Source organism: Triticum aestivum, chromosome 5B, assembly GCF_018294505.1.
Source record: "Triticum aestivum cultivar Chinese Spring chromosome 5B, IWGSC CS RefSeq v2.1, whole genome shotgun sequence".
NCBI lineage: Eukaryota > Viridiplantae > Streptophyta > Magnoliopsida > Poales > Poaceae > Triticum > Triticum aestivum.
The window spans coordinates 18,373,322-18,390,365 of NC_057807.1; the positions used below are offsets into that span (position 1 = coordinate 18,373,322).

At 46.7% G+C, this 17,044-nt stretch overlaps 1 pseudogene; it reads right to left on the bottom strand.

The window, feature by feature from the left end:
• Positions 1–11,285: 11,285 nt before the first annotated feature.
• On the bottom strand, positions 11,286–12,335 carry LOC123115470 (late embryogenesis abundant protein D-34-like; annotated as a pseudogene).
• Positions 12,336–17,044: the final 4,709 nt, after the last annotated feature.

Here is a 17,044-nt window from a genome sequence, read left to right on the forward strand (position 1 = left end):
GAGTGGTACGGCAACCCTGTCTTGGAAATCATGTTGTTAGACAACGGTGAACCTTCGAACTATGAAGAAGCGATGGCGGGCCCGGATTCCGACAAATGGCTAGAAGCCATGAAATCCGAGATAGGATCCATGTATGAAAACGAAGTATGGACTTTGACTGACTTGCCCGTTGAACGGCGAGCCATAGAAAATAAATGGATCTTTAAGAAGAAGACAGACGCGGATGGTAATGTGACCATCTATAAAGCTCGGCTTGTTGCTAAGGGTTATCGACAAGTTCAAGGGGTTGACTACGATGAGACTTTCTCACCGGTAGCGAAGCTGAAGTCCGTCCGAATCATGTTAGCAATTGCCGCATTCTATGATTACGAAATATGGCAAATGGACGTCAAAACGGCATTCCTTAATGGTTTCCTTAAGGAAGAATTGTATATGATGCAGCCGGAAGGTTTTATCGATCCTAAAAATGCTGACAAAGTGTGCAAGCTCCAACGCTCGATTTATGGGCTGGTGCAAGCATCTCGGAGTTGGAACATTCGCTTTGGTGAGATGATCAAAGCGTTTGGGTTTACACAGACTTATGGAGAAGCCTGCGTTTACAAGAAAGTGAGTGGGAGCTCTGTAGCATTTCTCATATTATATGTAGATGACATACTTTTGATGGGAAATGATATAGAACTCTTGGACAGCATCAAGGCCTACTTGAATAAAAGTTTTTCAATGAAGGACCTTGGAGAAGCTGCTTATATATTAGGCATCAAAATCTATAGAGATAGATCGAGACGCCTCATAGGTCTTTCACAAAGCACATACCTTGATAAGATATTGAAGAAGTTCAATATGGATCAATCCAAGAAGGGGTTCTTGCCTGTGTTACAAGGTATGAAATTGAGCTCAGCTCAATGTCCGACCACGGCAGAAGATATAGAAGAGATGAGTGTCATCCCCTATGCCTCAGCCATAGGTTCTATTATGTATACCATGTTGTGTACCAGACCTGATGTTAACCTTGCCGTCAGTTTGGTAGGAAGGTACCAAAGTAATCCCGGCAAGGAACACTGGACAGCGGTCAAGAATATCCTGAAGTACCTGAAAAGGACTAAGGAAATGTTTCTCGTTTATGGAGGTGACGAAGAGCTCGTCGTAAAGGGTTACGTCGACGCTAGCTTCGACACAGATCTGGATGACTCTAAGTCACAAACCGGATACGTGTATATTTTGAATGGTGGGGCAGTAAGCTGGTGCAGTTGCAAGCAAAGCGTCGTGGCGGGATCTACATGTGAAGCGGAGTACATGGCAGCCTCGGAGGCAGCACATGAAGCAATATGGGTGAAGGAGTTCATCACCGACCTAGGAGTCATACCCAATGCATCGGGGCCGATCAAGCTCTTCTGTGACAACACTGGAGCTATTGCACTTGCCAATGAGCCCAGGTTTCACAAGAAGACAAGGCACATCAAGCGTCGCTTCAACTCCATTCGTGAAAATGTTCAAGATGGAGACATAGAGATTTGTAAAGTACATACGGACATGAATATAGCAGATCTGTTGACTAAACCTCTCCCTAGAGCAAAACATGATCAACACCAGAATTCCATGGGTGTTCGATTCATCACAATGTAACTAGATTATTGACTCTAGTGCAAGTGGGAGACTGTTGGAAATATGCCCTAGAGGCAATAATAAAAGCATTATTATTATATTTCCTTGTTCATGATAATTGTCTTTATTCATGCTATAATTGTGTTATCCGGAAATTGTAATACATGTGTGAATAACAGACACCAACATGTCCCTAGTGAGCCTCTAGTTGACTAGCTCGTTGATCAACAGATAGTCATGGTTTCCTGACTATGGACACTGGATGTCATTGATAACGAGATCACATCATTGGGAGAATGATGTGATGGACAAGACCCAATCCTAAACATAGCACAAGATCGTATAGTTCGTTTGCTAGAGTTTTCCAATGTCAAAGTATCTTTTCCTTAGACAATGAGATCGTGTAACTCCCGGATACCGTAGGAGTGCTTTGGGTATGCCAAACGTCACAACGTAACTGGGTAACTATAAAGGTAGACTACGGGTATCTCCGAAAGTGTCTGTTGGGTGACATGGATCAAGACTGGGATTTGTCACTCCGTATGACGGAGAGGTATCACTGGGCCCACTCGGTAATGCATCATCATAATGAGCTCAGAGTGACCAAGTGTCTGGTCACGGGATCATGCATTACGGTACGAGTAAAGTGACTTGCCGGTAACGAGATTGAACGAGGTATTGGGATACCGACGATCGAATCTCGGGCAAGTAACATATCGATAGACAAAGGGAATAGCGTACGGGATTGATTAAATCCTCGACATCATGGTTCATCCGATGAGATCATCGTGGAGCATGTGGGAGCCAACATGGGTATCCAGATCCCGCTGTTGGTTATTGACCGGAGAGTCGTCTCGGTCATGTCTGCTTGTCTCCCGAACCCGTAGGGTCTACACACTTAAGGTTCGGTGACGCTAGGGTTATGAAGATATGTATATGCAGAAACCCGAATGTTGTTCGGAGTCCCGGATGAGATCCCGGACGTCACTAGGAGTTCCAGAATGGTCCGGAAGTAAAGAATTATATATATGAAGTGCTATTTCGGGCATCGGGACAAGTTTCGGGGTTATCGGTATTGTACCGGGACCACCGGAAGGGTCCCGGGGGTCCACCGGGTGGGGCCACCTGTCCCGGGGGGCCACATGGGCTGTAGGGGGTGCGCCTTGGCCTAGATGGGCCAAGGGCACCAGCCCCTATAGGCCCATGCGCCTAGGGTTTCCACCATGGAAGAGTCCATCTGGTGGAAGGCACCCCTAGGTGCATTGGGGGGGGGAGGGAAACCTCCCCTTGGCCGCCCCCCCTAGTAGATCTCATCTACTAGGGCCGGCGCCCCCCCTGGCACCCCTATATATAGTGGGGGTGGGGAGGAGGGATTTCACACCAGCCCCCGGCGCCTCCATCCCCCCCCGTTACGTTTCTCCCTCGTAGTCTCGGCGAAGCCCTGCTGCTGTGACGCCCTGCATCCACCACCACGCTGTCGTGCTGCTGGATCTTCATCAACCTCTCCTTCCCCCTTGCTGGATCAAGAAGGAGGAGACGTCTCCCGTCCCGTACGTGTGTTGAACACGGAGGTGCCGTCCGTTCGGCGCTGGTCATCGGTGATTTGGATCACGTCGAGTACGACTACATCATCACCGTTCTTTTGAACGCTTCCGTGCGCGATCTACAAAGGTATGTAGATGCATCTAATCACTCGTTGCTAGATGAACTCCTAGATGATCTTGGTGAAACGAGTAGGAAAATTTTTGTTTTTCTGCAACGTTCCCCAACAGATTTTTCAACAAGCACATACATTGATAAGATTTTGAAGTAGTTCAAAATGGAATAGTCAAAAAGGAGTTCTTGCCTGTGTTGTAAGGTGTGAAGTTGAGTAAGACTCAAAACCTGACCACGGCAGAAAATAGAAAGAGAATGAAAGTCATTCTCTATGCCTCAGTCATAGGTTCTATAAAGTATGCTATGCTGTGTACCAGACCTATTGTATACCTTGCTCTGTGTTTGGCAAGGGAGTACAATTTTGATCTAGGAGTAGATCACTGGACAACGGTCAAGAATATCCTTAGTGAGGACTAAGGAGATGTTTCTCGATTATGGAGGTGGTAAAAGAGCCCGTCGTTAAGAGTTACATCGGTGCAAGCTTTTACACCGATCCAGATGACTCTAAGTCTCAATCTGGATACATATTGAAAGTGGGAGCAATTAGCTAGAGTAGCTCCGTGCAGAGCATTGTAGACATAGAATAACAAAATACATACGGATCTAAATGTGACAGACCCATTGACTAAACTTCTCTCACGAGCAAAACATGATTATACCTTAGTACTTTTTGGGTGTTAATCACATAGCGATGTGAACTAGATTATTGACTCTAGTAAACCCTTTGGGTGTTGATCACATGACGATGTGAACTATGGGTATTAATCACATACAGATGTGAATATTGGTGTTAAATCACATGATGATGTGAACTAGATTATTGACTCTAGTGCAAGTGGGAGACTGAAGAAAATATGCCCTAGAGGCAATAATAAAGTTATTATTTATTTCCTTATTTCATGATAAATGTTTATTATTCATGCTAGAATTGTACTAACCGGAAACATGATACATGTATGAATACATAGACAAACTTAATGTCACTAGTATGCATCTACTTGACTAGCTCATTAATCAAAGATGGTTATGTTTCCTAACCATAGACATGAGTTGTCATTTGATTAACGGGATCATATCATTAGGAGAATGATGTGATTGACATGACCCATTCCGTTAGCTTAGCACTTGATCGTTTAGTATGTTGCTATTACTTTCTTCATGACTTATACATGTTCCTATGACTATTAGATTATGCAACTCCCGTTTACCGGAGGAACACTTTGTGTGCTACCAAACGTCACAACATAACTGGGTGATTATAAAGGTGCTCTACAGGTGTCTCCGAAGGTAATTGTTGGGTTGGCGTATTTCGAGATTAGGATTTGTCACTCCGATTGTCGGAGAGGTATCTCTGGGCCCACTCGGTAATGCACATCACTATAAGCCTTGCAAGCATTGCAACTAATAAGTTAGTTGCGGGATGATGTATTACGGAACGAGTAAAGAGACTTGCCGGTAACGAGATTGAACTAGGTATTGAGATACCGACGATCAAATCTCGGGCAAGTAACATACCGATGACAAAGGGAACAACGTATGTTATTATGCGGTTTGACCGATAAAGATCTTCCTAGAATATGTAGGAGCCAATATGGGCATCCAGGTTCCGCTATTGGTTATTGACCAGAGAGATGTCTCGGTCATGTCCACATAGTTCTCGAACCTGTAGGGTCCGCACGCTTAACGTTCGTTGACGATATAGTATTATATGAGTTATGTATGTTGGTAACCGAATATTGTTCGGAGTCCCGAATAAGATCACGGACATGACGAGGAACTCCGGAATGGACCAGAGATAAAGTTTGATATAGGGGATAATAGTGTTTGATCTTCGGAAGGGTTCCGGGATTCACCGGAAGGGGTTCCGGATGTTTCCCGAAATGTTTGGGTACGAGAACACGTTATTTGGGCCAAAGGGGAAAGCCCAGAAGGTTTTTGGAAAGCGCAAAAAGGAAGTTTTGCGGAGTCCATGGGCCAGACGCCAGGGTCCCTGGCGTCTGGGTCCAGACACCGGGAACCCTGGCGTCTGGCCCTGGAGTCCGAGAAGGACTCTTGCCTTTCGGGTGAAACCGACTTTGTGGAGGCTTTTACTCCAAGTTTCGACCGCAAGGCTCAACATATAAATAGAGGGGCAGGGCTAGCACCAAAGACGCATCAAGAAACACCAAGCCGTGTGCCGGCAACCCCGTCCCCTCTAGTTTATCCTCCGTCATAGTGTCCGTAGTGCTTAGGCGAAGCCCTACGGAGATTGTTCTTCACCAACACCGTCACCACGCCGTCGTGCTGCAGGAACTCATCTACTACTTCGCCCGTCTTGCTGGATCGAGAAGGCGAGGACGTCATCAAGCTGAACGTGTGCAGAACTCGGAGGTGCCGTGCGTTCGGTACTTGGATCAGTCGGATCGTGAAAATGCACGACTACATCAACCGCGTTGATAAACGCTTCCGCTTAGCGATCTTCAAGGGTATGAAGATACACTCTCCCTCTCGTTGCTATGCATCATCACGATCTTGCGTGTGCGTAGGAATTTTTTTGAAATCACTACATTCCCCAACACCAGATTCTTCATAGGGTGGTAGAGGAAGTGTTTTCCTAGCTTTAGTATTACCAAGAAGTAGAGCAGCTTCCCTATCTTGCTTGCCAAGTTCCTCAAACATATGATGTGTAATCTTATTAGAAGCACTTATGCCTGCACTTATTATCTTAAGAAGATGTGCTCTTATCCTAGCATAGCTGCCCGGGAAACCATTCATACAAAAGTGGCAACGGAAACGCATGCTGCCTCCACGACCTGATGGGTCTACTGCTATTTTTGTAGCATGCTTCCAGAAAGGATACTTCAGATTGACAGCACCATTCCCAGCCTCTTCACCTGCGCCTTCAACATTATTGCTATTGCTCGCAGTAGCACCATGTGAGGATTGGCTTCCCGCCATGGAACTCCCAGCAGATGACATGTTCTACGTCTATAGACAGCAGCAATATCATCAGCAAGTAATAATTTAATCCCACAAACATCAACAAGCAGCACCACAACAAGCATACACGAAAGCCAGCAAGCAACCAAACATGAAGCACACATCAAAATCAAGCAGCCAAGCATACATCAGATCCAAATTAATATAGTAATACTACTACCTAATGAAAGCCAGCAAGCAGCCAAACATACATCAAGATCAAGCACACATCAGTACATCACTAGGGGCTCGAGGTAATTGTTGTTTACCTTCCGAGTTGCACGGCAGTGGAGAAGAGAAGAAGACGCAGGCAGAGAGGCGATTGCAGGGGGTGGGGGCGCTGGCGGTGAGCCGCTCTAGGCGGAGGAGGAGGCGGCGGTCCTGGGTCGCCCTCGAACCCTAGGTCCCGGTGTAGTCGAACAGAGAAGAGAGAATGCGAGAGAGGCAGAGGAATAGGTCGTGGTCGTGGCCTCATGGGCTATTGGGCTCGCTCAGGCTGTGATCTGCGCTCGCCGTGTCCCAGCCGTATCGCTAGCGTATCACCAGCGTATCTGATTTTTTTTCTTTTTTTAAATAAGAAAAGGGGATACTTTTGGGATAGGCGTATCGGAGTATCGGAGACGTCCTGAATGGCGATATGGCAACTTCTGAAGTATCGGTGCTTCGTAGCTACATCATACTATTATACCGGCTCTAAATGGTTCGACAGTATGGACATACAAAATGCCATCAAGGACTACCTCATAGCCCACTTGGCAGGACTTTCCCAAAACATCTCAATCTAACCATTTTGTGTCATTTGTGGGGAAGAAATAAGATCGTTCAAACATGTCCGCACACACAACCAGTTCAGTACAGACCTAACACACAACCTTATTTTACCCTTTTCCCTCCTTGGTAGCCACATCTCGCCGCCGCCACGATGTTTTCCTTCTTCCCCATTGATAGCCTGCCCGATGTCCTTGCCGTTGTCATACCAATGGCATGCCGCCTCGTCATGCCATTCTATCCTTTTCTTCTTCTTTTTTTCGTTTTTGGTGGTGGTTTGTCTGAGCTCGTATGTTGCTGCACCCACTCGTTTGTTTTTGCATTGGGATTTGTGCTAGCCAGCTCACAGTTGTACATGGAACTTTCACTTTTTTGTCTCTCAATTGAAATAATATATGGACTTCAAACTTTCGAGGCCACAAGAATCCTATAATTACTGTGTGTGGAAAACAAATCAGATTTTTGAGTGAACCATAAATACATAAAATGATACCGTAAATTCTCATTTAATGCATTTATGCCGCATAAAAAAATCAATACCTTTGTATTCCTATAATTATTTATCTGTATTGATCATGATGAACAATACATTTATATTCCGCGAAAGGGCACATGACACAGACGCGATGGTTTACAAGCGACACGATTAAAGGACGCGTCGGTTAGGATAGAGAGAGGGGGAACCGGCGCATCCCTTCGATGAGAAAACTGCACATGTATGTCAGTTTGGAAAAGCTGGGATTTTCTTTTAATTAAACTAATTAACTAAATCTTAAAAATTCCAACTTTGCAGTGTATACGTAGTTTGTTAATGGTTCCATAAAAAGGGGATAATTTTGGTCCAAGGTGGCATTCCATCTCTGAATCTTCTACCGCGTCGAGAAAATTGGATATTTACCACTTTCAATATGTGGCTTCTTAAAATTGTCACTTTGAAGATTGGCTTCGCAGAATTGCCCCTCAGCCCGTTGATTCCTTGATTACCCTGCCACTTCAATTTCTTTATTGATTTTCTCTTTCCTTTTTCAATTGTAAGCATCACAAAAGGCCAAACTACCCCTAAGGCTGTGTACACATGCATCTGGTTCAACAGAGAAACAAGCCAAATTTCTTGTCCGCTGCGCCGCCTGCCCGATTGCCGTCGCCGCTAGCGTCGCTCGACTGCTCGTTGCTCACTCCGCCCGACCATATCATCGCCATTTGCCCCGCCTGCTCATATGGTGTCACCACTCAGCCAACCCGCCTGTCGGGCCTATCTGGGCCTTCGGCGCGGGGGCAAAACATGGTTTCGCGGGGGAGTTGGAGCCGGCACAGCGCCGGTCGTGGCCATGGGCCACTTCTCCACCTTCCCTTTCCCCCGGTCGATTTGGTCGCGGTTGCCCGGTTTGCCCCATTGCTACGTCAGGTCGGCTCCCGCCACGGGCGGTGGAGGTTGTCCCCTCCTGCGTGGCTGCTGTTGCTGTCATCCCTCGTTCCCGGGCGCCTTCTCTGTTTCCGCCGGTCTCGCTTCGTTTGCCACGATGAGACGTCGATGGGTACTGCACGGCCGTGGTGACGCATGTTGGTGGGCGGCGTGTTTGGTGGCGCATGATGGATCGTCCGGAGTTGTGGGTGGTTGGTGGTCCGGAGAAATCCGTGTCGGCTTGGCCGGCACCGACGCGGTGGCGTCTGTGGGCGCCACCGTGCCTTCCTGAAGGGCGTCGGGTTTGCCCCTTCCCCCGCAATCCTCTACATACCGGGGGAAACCCTAGGACTTGTCCGGGCAGCAGCGTCGTCGGCGTCGCGGTCCTTCTTGAAGGTGTTGCTTGGTGAGTTCCCTGCGTCTCTTCTTTCTGCTCTGGTACCTCCTAGCCTTTGAGCTATGTCCATACATGATCTAGTGGTAGTGGTCTAGCCTACAATGCAAAGTTGTTACTGTTTACATGTTAAGGCTTGATATTCTTCTCTCTGTTAATGATCATGATCCTGTCTTGCAAACATGTTTAAAAAAATATGACTACATTATCAGGATGTAATGCTAAATGCAACATCCTATACTATGTTGATTTTAGGTCCCTTGTTTCCATTACCCTCTTTTCTATCTCCATGATAGGAATTAAACTGAATAAACTTTAGATTTAATTTTCTCATGGACGAGACCTCTTTGGTTTGTGCTGATGTTCAGGTCTATTCCTGCCTTGGCTTTTAACTGATATTTCTCTCTATCTCTCTGCCTAGGGAGGGTCGTGGACCTGCAGCCGCCTGGAAGTTTGCTCCTGTGGAGGGCGAGAAGAGCAATCGATGGAGCCGCTTGGTCGAAGTTGGGTGACTGTTGGATGTGATTTCTTTCTGGTGTTGTGGATCAGTTGTGGCGAGTGCTTGTTGTACAATCTCAAGATGCACGAACCTCTTCTCATGTTGTAGTTCTTTGCTTTCCTTGCAGCTACAACACTTGTGTGGAAGTGTCAAAGATAATGATGTAGTGGCGCTGCCAAAACTTTGTGTTGTTATTGGGTTTCTAAATTCCAATCTAACTACGGACGCTGTATTAAGTCTGGATGGAAAAATGTGATATGCATTGCTTTTTGGAACTAGTCCTCTAGTCTTATTTGTTTTGCTTGCAAAATGAACTTATATTAAATGGACGGAGGACTTGTGTGGAGTTTGATGTGATCCGGCATAATTTTCTCAAAGATGGATGATGCTGCCTCATGAATGAATGACTGAATCTCTGCTTCATTGGTTATTTTTCCTAAATGCTGGTAGCTCGTCCATTCACCATACGCGTTCTATCTCATATACATGCATGTATGTTGATGAAATCTGCTGGGTGGCTAATGAAATCCTCATATACGGGGCCATAGGGATTCTAAGTTCCAATCTAAAAAAACTGAACTTTATATGTACGCATCTTTTTTCAGGATTTTTTGAGAAGAATAACCTGTTTTCAAACTTCCAACGAAGAAATTGAAGCCATGTTAACCTGATGTTTAAATATTATGGAATGCACATACCAGGTACATCAGACGGTTATCAATAATTCAATCCTTACATGAGCAAAACGCGAAAGAGAAAAAAAAATGAAAGCAAACAACAGCAAGCCGGCGGATAGATACAAGTACTACTTCATTAGATAACAAATCATAATTGGTGGAAATATCCCATGTATGGGAACCACCTTGCGTTTTTTGTGGTAGCACTAATTAGGAAAACATATTATAATTGGTGGAAATATCCCATGTATGGGAACCACCTTGCGTTATTTATGGTAGCACTAATTAGGAAACTTAATAAATTGTGACAAGGAAGTAGTCCACGGATTTAACACTAGCAATCAGAGGGTGCTTGAATACGTTTTAGTCCCATGACTAAAAATAGTGGGACTAAAACTTGCTAGCCTCACCCATGCTTGGATACAAATATTAAATAGACTAAAATCGAGTTAATGAGCATTTATTATCCTCCAAACCCTTCAATCCAGAACTCGTAGTTAAATGAGGAGAGAGAGGACTAATCCACATTTTAGTAGGGTTGCCCTGACTAATTTTTTTAGTGTCAAGACTAATTCTAGCCTCTCTTTAGTCAGGGGTGATTGAAACTTTAGCCTCTAAAAAAGACTAGTTTTAGTCAGACTAAAAATAGTCCCTTGGATCCAAGCATGCCCTTAGGCTGGTCATAGTGGAGAGTAACTTAGACTAGTAACATACATATGTTACTAGTCTATGTTACTACCTTCATAGTGGGTAGTGTCATAGGTGTGGTAACATAGTTGCCTTCATTTATTACTTTGTAGACTCATTATGCATTGGAAACCGCTATGTGATGGTAACATATTATGTTACTCTATTTGCCTCTCTCCTCATTAACTACTTGCCACATCACTAATTTTGCTTATGTGACATCTATGTTACTACCTATGTTACTCCCACTATGACCAGCCTTAGTATTTGGATCTGAATGGATCTCCTTTTCAATTCGCACCCCCAATCGTCGCCTTCTTCCTAGAAACCGCGCGCTTGCATCAATCCTACCCAAAACCAAGGCATCGTTTTAATTGCTACTGTCACTCCGCCCCATGCACCCGCCTCTTCCTCCTCCTCCAGTCTGATCTAGCGGTTCACACGCACGCCTCACACGGATCGGGATGCCACCTCACCGATCCGTGGCTTCCTCGTTTTCTCTATCATGCTTTCCAAGACCATGTCCATATATATTAGGAATAATCTTTCATCCGCGTGCGGGGTGCGCGTGTAACTTTCGCCGGTGAGTGCCGTGTTGGTCTACATCGCAGGTTGGTCGTTTCCTCCCCTTGGCGGAAGACCAAAGGAGGTACGTATATGTGTCTACTTGCATTCGGTACGTCTTGGGTTCCTCATCCTCGTCTCATCAGATCAGATGGAACTCCATCACAATACCCAAGCCATTCCATCCAGAGTCTTCACTCTTGGGCATACGGAGTACCTACGAACGCATCACAGTGCCACGCAATGTGACGCTCGGCTGCTGCCTAGCTAGCCTAAGCCTGCCGCGTGCGCGTCATCCTCCTCTCCTTCATATCGGCGGCCACGCCCTTGCCTCCTCCACCTGCTCCCGCAGCGGCGTTGCGCTCCGCTGCTGTGGCCACCGCAACGGCGTCCTCCCTTGTGGCCACCTTGTTGGCCGGCAGCACCGCCGCGGCGCTGCCCAGCACGTCCCTCAGCCGGACCTTCTCCTCCTCCGCGAGTCCGGGCCTCATGTTGGTCTCCGCGGCCTGCTGAGCCGCGGCCGCCACGCCGCCCGGGACGACGCCGCCCAGCCCCGTCGCGCGGTGTCTCGGCGGCCTGCACCGCCGCCGCGTCCGCGAGGTCCACCGTCCTCTCGTCAGCCGACGTCTGCGCCGCGCCCTGTAGAGCTTCGCCGATGGTCACCGTGTCCGTCGCCTCCTCCACACCGGTGGCACCGTGAACTGCGCCATCACCTGCATGCATGCATATTGCGTGCGTGTCACGCACGTACGGACATCACATCGCCGTGCAAGTTCATGGACCCGGAGATATGTAGACGCGCGGTTGTTACCTGGCCGCCGGCGGTGGCGGCGACGATGCGCCTCCCGGCGTGCGGCTCGTCGGCCTCTGTGACCCGGAGCTTGCCGCGGCGGCCATCATTTTGTTTCTCCTGCTGACCATCATGGGTGAGGACCTCGTCGCGCTGGCGGCGCGCGTCGTGTGCGGCGGCGGAGGGCGGGTAGACGTCGCCGGTGCGGACGGGCTGGGGCTGGGGCTGGTCGCTCATGGCCGGCGTCGGCGTCGCTCGCTCGATTCGATCTATGGCAATCCGCGCTAGAGTTAATTAACCTGGGAAGGCTAGTTTACTAATCCATTTTGCGTCGCCGGCCGGGAATAAATAGTGACGACGAGAGGAGGCGGGTAGAGCGGCGCGATTTGGCGCTGCATGGGTGAGCTTGCCACGGTGAGCTCCCCTGCAACGACACCTGCAAAGTAGAAAGACAGCAGAACGACGCCTGGAATGGCACCTCTCCGCTGCACGGCACGGGATCTGGCTTGGCTGCTTCCTTCCCATGTTTTCATCCGTGCTCTCATTTCATCCAACGGTTGTCTTTTTTCCTTTTCTTTTTCTAATCTAATCATCTTCCCCCTGATTTTAAGGGGATGGAGCCGGTCCTTATTTTATTTCAATCAAATCAAGCCACGTACGCGGGAGCACAGACGGGCACACGCGGTGGGAGCAGGCAAGTCTCGTCTGTAGTGTGGGCCGGCGGTTGATTTTTCTTTTCTTTGTTGAGGAATTGAGAACTGGATTCTTATTTATTCATTGCAGTATCTCTTGGATGGTGTCACTAGAGTGGACAGAACTGTCACTTAATTACTGGATCAGTGCCACCTCCAAGACATGGACATTCTGCTGGATGTTGTCATCTCCTCCTAGGATGAATCCATCATTAATCTCATATCCACAGGCATTGTCAGGGTTACGAGTTCCGACGAGGAAGAGTAGGGCATGGGAGATGGCGGCGCCTTGAGTCCCGTGTGTCGGGCCGTGTCCAATGTCCCACTCTACCTCGCCGGCGAGCGGACCAACACTCTGAGGGGGGCATGGCGGCCGCCGTACATGGACACGACGGAGTAGGATTGGATCCGCTTAAGATTAGGTTTTCTTTGCATGTAATAGTATGGATTTGGTGTTTCTAATTTGAGGTATGCGGATGTGGAATCAATTATTTGAGGTGTGACCGGTCACAGTCCATGGATGCATCCGGGCGTTAAAGGGGTCGGATTTGTCAAGTCCGGCTATAAATGCTCTAAACCATCAAACAACACTCCGGCCACTGCGTCAGCGGCCGGCTCGGACCTTCCCTCTCGTGATCTGTAACTTAATTAGTTTACAGTTTATTTCTATTTAGCTACCTGTGAGGACAATACATATAAGAATTTCAGATTACACGTGTACGACTCAAACACCTAACTCTCCGATAATTACAATCACTACAGATTCTAAGCTCCCAGAAAATGAAGGCCTAGGAGAGCTCCTGTATTTTTCCCTTCGAAGTTGACCCTATTTGTCCGAGTCAGATCATGGTGTGAGGTTCTCTGCAGCCAACGCAACCGACGTTCTTGTGTCGGTCAAAATCAGCTGTGTTGGGGTCGTCCTCGCGTTCCACCGTTCCCACCTCTCTTCCTTTTTCTTGTTCAGTTTCGTTCCTTATCCTTTCACCGAGCGAAACCAGCGGTCCCCTTTTCCCTCAGTCCCATCTTGCGCCGCCGCCATCTCTCTCTACCTCCCGCCCTTCCCCTCCCCTTTCCACCCACCTCACTATCTCAACCGTCCACTCACACCGCCCAGCACCATGGCCGTGAACTCTGTCGCCCCACACGGCCGCACACGTGTCAGGCCTGAGAGGTTCTATGGACTAGTTTTGGGCTAATTATAGGCAAGGGAAGAACTAATTCCGGCCAAAATCGGAGGTATATTGCGAGTATATGGAGCTCGAGTGTTAGGGTTCTAGCCCATGATTCAGAATTGGGGAAAAGTGATCCTCGATCCCAGCCACATCCCGGCTGTTATAGGTGAAAAGCTACAGCGACAGCTGGTAAAGTTAATCCAACGGTGGATAACAGTCCCTCGCAGGGGATCCATCGTGGCCGTCCGTTAACTGAAACGATATTGTCTTTAAAGCTACACCGCGTTGCCTCTTGTGCCTGACATTGCTCCCTCCTAAAGAGACGACGTGTCCTCACGGCGCTTGTTGATTTGCACGCCATTCTTCAGTGACTGCTCTGAAAAAGGCGGGAAATGTGTACTTGATGAAATCCGCATCCTCCCATGTAGCCTCTTCTGGAGAGAGATTTTTTCATTGAATGAACCACTGAACCACCGGTAGGTTGTGCCTCGGTACTTGTCTGACTTGAAGCACTGCTGCAGGTCCTGTTTTTATTGTACCATCAGCTGCTACCATAGGTAGGTTTGGACTGGGAATGGATTTAGCACCAATGTGCTTTTTCAACTGACTGACATGGAAAACAGGATGAATCTGCACATGTGCAGGAAACTGTAGTTTGTAAGCCCACTTGCCAATATTTTGTGTGATCAGAAAAGGGCAATAGTACTTGTTTTGTAGTTTGAGTGCGCCTCTAAATCCAAAAGCTGCTAATCTGTATGGTGCCATCTTCAAATACACCATATCTCCCACTTCAAAAACTCTTCCACTCCTCTTTAAGTCAGCATACTTCTTCATCCTGTTCTGAGCTTGTTGCAAGTTTTCTTTTAATTGTTCCAACATATCCTGTTTAGCAGCCAGGAAATTCTGAGCCTCCTCTTCTTTAGGGCCAGGAATGGCCAGTTCAGATATCATTGGTGGAGGAAAACCATACAAGGCCTGGAAAGGGGATATTTTCAAAGCAGTGTGATAGGTGGTGTTGTACCAAAACTCAGCTAAGGGTAACCAGGAACACCACTTCTTGGGCTGAGAGGTGGTCATACATCTGAGGTATATTTACACACACTGGTTAACTCTCTTTGTTTGCCCATCTGTTTGTGGATGGTAGGATGTACTGTATCTCAACTCACTTTTCATAGCAGCAAAAATGTCTTTCCATAACTTGCTAGTGAAAATCCTGTCCCTGTCTGATATAATGAGCTTGGGAGGTCCATGCAATATAATGATATTATCCATAAATGCTTGAGCTACACTCATCACATTATAAGGGTGTGGTAATGGTATGAAATGTGCATACTTAGTGAATCTATCTACTACCACAAGTATTACCTCCTTCCCTTCAGAATTTGGCAGCCCTTCTATGAAATCCATGGTGATGTGCTGACATGCCATGTCAGCTATTGGCAAGGGGTCTAACAACCCAGGTTGCAAACAATTTTCATGCTTGGCTCTTTGACAAATGGGGCAAGCTGCAATGAATGTTTCCACATCTGCTTTCATACCAGGCCAGTAGAAAATATTCTTAATTCTATGATAAGTTGCCCTTGTTCCAGAGTGACCTCCAATTGGAGAACTGTGCAGAGCAGTTATCAATCTGTTTCTTAAGTTAGAAAAATTTCCAACCAATATCTTTCCCTTGTATCTGATAATACCGGATGTGATGGTGTAATCAGGCAAGCAACTTTCAGGGTGTAACAGCAATTTCTCCAATATTCCTTTAGAAATTGGGTCTTTGTGATATCCTTCTATCAGTTCTTGTGCCCATACAGGAGTGGCCATGGATATTGCTTTGCAAGAGGGAAGAATTCTGGACAATGCATCATCCACCTTGTTTGTAATGCCCTTCTTGTACTGGATTTTGAAGTTGAATTCCAGTAATTTCATCATCAATTTATGCTGCACACCTTCCGTTATTTTCTGATCAGTAATAAATTTGAGGGATTGCTGATCAGTTTTAATTAGAAGCTCATTTCCAAGTAAATAGTGCCTCCATCTTTTAAGGGCTTCTAATATGGCCAATGCTTCCTTTTCATAAGTGGAGAGAGCTTGATTTCTGGGACACAAGGATGAACTATAGTATGCAAGGGGCCTTCCTTGCTGCATCAAAACTGCTCCAATCCCTTTGCCAGAGGCATGAGTTTCCAGAGTGAAAGGCAAAGAGAAATTAGGAAGAGCAAGAACTGGTGCAGATATCAGTGCTTGCCGCAGCTGAGAAAATGCTGTGTTATGTGCATTTGTCCATTTGAACTGTCCTTTCTTAAGCAAGTCATGGAGAGGTCGACAGATCACTGCATAATCTTTGATAAATCTCCTGTAGTAACCAGCCAGGCCCAGGAAACTTCTCAGTTTAGTTACATTATCAGGTATTGGCCATTCAGCAATAGCTTTGATCTTTTGTGGATCAGTTGCCACTCCCTCAGCAGATATTATATGACCTAAGTACTCCACCTGTGGCACTGCAAAAACACACTTGGACAGCTTGGCACATAACTGATTTTCCTTCAGAAGCTATAACACAATTTCAATATGCTGCATGTGTTCCTCTAGTGTTTTACTATAGATGAGGATATCATCAAAGAACACTAGAACAAACTTCCTAAGGTGAGGCCCAAAATTTTTGTTCATGAGGGCCTGGAATGTAGCAGGAGCATTAGACAGCCCAAAGGGCATCACTAGAGACTCAAAGTGACCCAGGAATGTTCTGAATGCAGTTTTATGTATGTCTTCTGGATTCATCCTTATCTGGTGGTAGCCTGCTCTCAAATCTAATTTGGAAAAGTACTTGGCTCCATTCAATTCATCCAGTAAATCCTCAATTACAGGGATTGGAAATTTGTTCTTAACTGTCACTGCATTCAGTTTTCTAAAGTCAGTACACAATCTCATGGAATTGTCTTTCTTCCTTACTAAGATCACATGAGCAGCATAGGGGCTTTGACTATGTCTGATGAAGTGTGCTGCCAATAATTTCTTGATCTGTTCCTCCATCTCTTTCTTCTGATGCATAGGCACTCTGTATGGCCTGGAATGAGGAGGTCCAGTACCAGGCATGAGAGGAATTGTGTGATCACACTCCCTATGTGGAGGCAAGGATCTGGGTTCTTCAAAGAGATCTGCATATTTTAATAACAGTTTCTGCACTTGAGG